This window comes from Synchiropus splendidus, chromosome 2 (assembly GCF_027744825.2).
Source record: "Synchiropus splendidus isolate RoL2022-P1 chromosome 2, RoL_Sspl_1.0, whole genome shotgun sequence".
Classification (NCBI taxonomy): domain Eukaryota; kingdom Metazoa; phylum Chordata; class Actinopteri; order Syngnathiformes; family Callionymidae; genus Synchiropus; species Synchiropus splendidus.
Window position 1 is genome coordinate 4,549,711 of NC_071335.1, and position 4,439 is coordinate 4,554,149.

At 44.0% G+C, this 4,439-nt stretch overlaps 1 long non-coding RNA gene across 1 annotated transcript; it reads right to left on the reverse strand.

The window, feature by feature from the left end:
• Window positions 1-970: 970 nt before the first annotated feature.
• On the reverse strand, window positions 971-2,818 carry LOC128754715 (uncharacterized). Its single transcript, XR_008413961.1, has 3 exons — window positions 2,427-2,818; window positions 2,281-2,349; window positions 971-1,288 (listed from the first exon to the last, which is right to left on the reverse strand). It is a non-coding gene; the product is annotated as an uncharacterized LOC128754715 (long non-coding RNA).
• Window positions 2,819-4,439: the final 1,621 nt, after the last annotated feature.

A 4,439-nucleotide genomic window follows, 5' to 3' on the forward strand; every position in this document is an offset into this window, starting at 1 on the left:
AAAATCCCGACCTCTAGTGGCCGCCGTCGTTAAAGCACATTACAGTTAGTAAAACCACGACCTCTAGTGGCCGCCGTCGTTAAAGCACATTACAGTTAGTAAAATCTCGACCTCTAGTGGCCGCCGTCGTTAAAGCACATTACAATTAGTAAAATCACGACCTCTAGTGGCCGCCGTCATTAAAGCACATTACAGTTAGTAAAATCACGCCCTCTAGTGGCCGCCGTCATTAAAGCACATTACAGTTAGTAAAATCCCGACCTCTAGTGGTCGCCGTCGTTAAGGCACAGTGTGAAATAGTAATCGCGACCTCTAGTGTCCGTCGTCGTTAAAGCATAGTAGTGAAATCACAATGACGCTTAGCAGCAACAGTTACTCAAACACCTTCAATAGTAAAATGACACCGTCTAAAAGCACATAGCCGGAACATAGACAAACCGCATTACAGATAAAACACACACACACGCACACACACACACACACGCACGCACGCACGCACGTACGCGCACACACACACACACACACAATAGCGAACATACAACCATTCAACTGATACTGAACGGTAGAGATGTGTTGAAAAAAATTGAGATTCGTATCTTACCAAACGTTGGTGTTGGTGTTGGTGTTGAAGCGACAGGTAGAAGGTGTGGCGTGCTCGTTGTCTTTGTATCTGTTTTCATGTGAAAAAATAAATAAATAAATACAGCAGTGAAACGTAAACTATCACTCCAAAATGTTTTTTCCCACCTCCTATCAGCTGAGGCGTCTGGTGAGTTAAAGAATCAACGAGCGGGTGCCCTACTCCTTCGACCTCTGACTGATCGTCTGTTTTCATACGCACAGGCGTTGAATAAAACAAAAAACATAGGTAGTTAAATATAAAATACATCGACAGACTGTGGTTAAAATACTTTTTTTTAATTGAACTGAATGTTTTGCTCTCACCGTTGAACAGTTGGAGTTCAATGAATGATCAGCATCCACAGGGTCCGGATGACTTCCCGGTCGTGTCTGATTTCCGGGTTCCGGGTGATCTTTTCATGCACACACACACACACACACACACAAGTATTTCTTTCTTTTTGTTTTGGTATCCGGGGCGATGTCCGCTGCTTGTCTGTGGTTGCTGGCTGTGCTGATGGTGTCGGCGACGGTGGCTGTGGAGGTGCGGATAGCCCAGATGCCGACGTCGAGTCTTCAGCAGGGAACGGTCCGGATAGTAGATCCAGAGGTACTGACGAAACCGGCGTCGATGTCTCCCACAAAGGCCAAGACCCAGAGGGGAGAGCTGAAACAGAATACCGACAACAACACAAATGTAAATACAATCTAGAAGCAAGACCTCGGATAGCAGTTAATATGATATTAATATAAACAGAGTGTAAATGTAGGGATCTACTAAGGATCAACATTTAAAGCGTAAAAACAAATAGTAAATCACTAGTGTATACTCTCATTAAACCACTTTACAATAAGTAAAATCACGACCTCTAGTGGACGCCGTCGTTAAACCACATTACAGTTAGTAAAATCGCGACCTCTAGTGGCCGTCGTCGTTAAAGCACATTACAATTAGTAAAATCACGACCTCTAGTGGCCGCCGTCGTTAAAGCACATTACAATTAGTAAAATCACGACCTCTAGTGGCCGCCGTCGTTAAAGCACATTACAATTAGTAAAATCACGACCTCTAGTGGCCGCCGTCGTTAAAGCACATTACAGTTAGTAAAATCACGACCTCTAGTGGCCGCCGTCATTAAAGCACATTACAGTTAGTAAAATCACGACCTCTAGTGGCCGCCGTCGTTAAAGCACATTACAATTAGTAAAATCACGTCCTCTAGTGGCCGCCGTCGTTAAAGCACATTACAGTTAGTAAAATCACGACCTCTAGTGGCCGCCGTCATTAAAGCACATTACAGTTAGTAAAATCCCGACCTCTAGTGGTCACCGTCGTTAAGGCACAGTGTGAAAGAGAAATCGCGACCTCTAGTGTCCGCCGTCGTTAAAGCATAGTATTAAAATCACAATGACGCTTAGCAGCAACAGTTACTCAAACACCTTCAATAGTAAAATGACACCGTCTAAAAGCACATAGCCGGAACATAGACAAATCGCATTACAGATAAAAGACACACACACGCACACACACACACACGCACGCACGCACGCACGTACGCGCACACACACACACACACACACACAATAGCGAACATACAACCATTCAACTGATACTGAACGGTAGAGATGTGTTGAAAAAAATTGAGATTCGTATCTTACCAAACGTTGGTGTTGGTGTTGGTGTTGAAGCGACAGGTAGAAGGTGTGGCGTGCTCGTTGTCTTTGTATCTGTTTTCATGTGAAAAAATAAATAAATAAATACAGCAGTGAAACGTAAACTATCACTCCAAAATGTTTTTTCCCACCTGCTATCAGCTGAGGCGTCTGGTGAGTTAAAGAATCAACCAGCGAGTGCCCTACTCCTTCGACCTCTGACTGATCGTCTGTTTTCATACGCACAGGCGTTGAATAAAACAAAAAACATAGGTAGTTAAATATATCGTGTCTGATTTCCGGGTTCCGGGTGATCTTTTCATGCACACACACACACACACACACAAGTATTTCTTTCTTTTTGTTTTGGTATCCGGGGCGATGTCCGCGGCTTGTCTGTGGTTGCTGGCTGTGCTGATGGTGTCGGCGACGGTGGCTGTGGAGGTGCGGATAGCCCAGATGCCGACGTCGAGTCTTCAGCAGGGAACGGTCCGGATAGTAGATCCAGAGGTACTGAGGAAACCGGCGTCGATGTCTCCCACAAAGGCCAAGACCCAGAGGGGAGAGCTGAAACAGAATACCGACAACAACACAAATGTAAATACAATCTAGAAGCAAGACCTCGGATAGCAGTTAATATGATATTAATATAAACAGAGTGTAAATGTAGGGATCTACTAAGGATCACCATTTAAAGCGTAAAAACAAATAGTAAATCACTAGTGTATACTCTCATTAAACCACTTTACAATAAGTAAAATCACGACCTCTAGTGGACGCCGTCGTTAAACCACATTACAGTTAGTAAAATCGCGACCTCTAGTGGCCGCCGTCGTTAAAGCACATTACAATTAGTAAAATCACATCCTCTAGTGGCCGCCGTCATTAAAGCACATTACAGTTAGTAAAATCCCGACCTCTAGTGGTCACCGTCGTTAAGGCACAGTGTGAAAGAGAAATCGCGACCTCTAGTGTCCGCCGTCGTTAAAGCATAGTATTAAAATCACAATGACGCTTAGCAGCAACAGTTACTCAAACACCTTCAATAGTAAAATGACACCGTCTAAAAGCACATAGCCGGAACATAGACAAATCGCATTACAGATAAAACACACACACACGCACACACACACACACGCACGCACGCACGCACGTACGCGCACACACACACACACACACACACACAATAGCGAACATACAACCATTCAACTGATACTGAACGGTAGAGATGTGTTGAAAAAAATTGAGATTCGTATCTTACCAAACGTTGGTGTTGGTGTTGGTGTTGAAGCGACAGGTAGAAGGTGTGGCGTGCTCGTTGTCTTTGTATCTGTTTTCATGTGAAAAAATAAATAAATAAATACAGCAGTGAAACGTAAACTATCACTCCAAAATGTTTTTTCCCACCTCCTATCAGCTGAGGCGTCTGGTGAGTTAAAGAATCAACCAGCGAGTGCCCTACTCCTTCGACCTCTGACTGATCGTCTGTTTTCATACGCACAGGCGTTGAAAAAAACAAAAAACATAGGTAGTTAAATATAAAATACATCGACAGACTGTGGTTAAAATACTTTTTTTTTATTGAACTGAATGTTTTGCTCTCACCGTTGAACAGTTGGAGCGACCCGTTCAATGAATGATCAGCATCCACAGGGTCCGGATGACTTCCCGGTCGTGTCTGATTTCCGGGTTCCGGGTGATCTTTTCATGCACACACACACACACACACACAAGTATTTCTTTCTTTTTGTTTTGGTATCCGGGGCGATGTCCGCGGCTTGTCTGTGGTTGCTGGCTGTGCTGATGGTGTCGGCGACGGTGGCTGTGGAGGTGCGGATAGCCCAGATGCCGACGTCGAGTCTTCAGCAGGGAACGGTCCGGATAGTAGATCCAGAGGTACTGAGGAAACCGGCGTCGATGTCTCCCACAAAGGCCAAGACCCAGAGGGGAGAGCTGAAACAGAATACCGACAACAATACAAATGTAAATACAATCTAGAAGCAAGACCTCGGATAGCAGTTAATATGATATTAATATAAACAGAGTGTAAATGTAGGAATCTACTAAGGATCAACATTTAAAGCGTAAAAACAAATAGTAAATCACTAGTGTATACTGTCATTAAACCACATTACAATTAGTAAAATCACGACCTCTAGTGGACG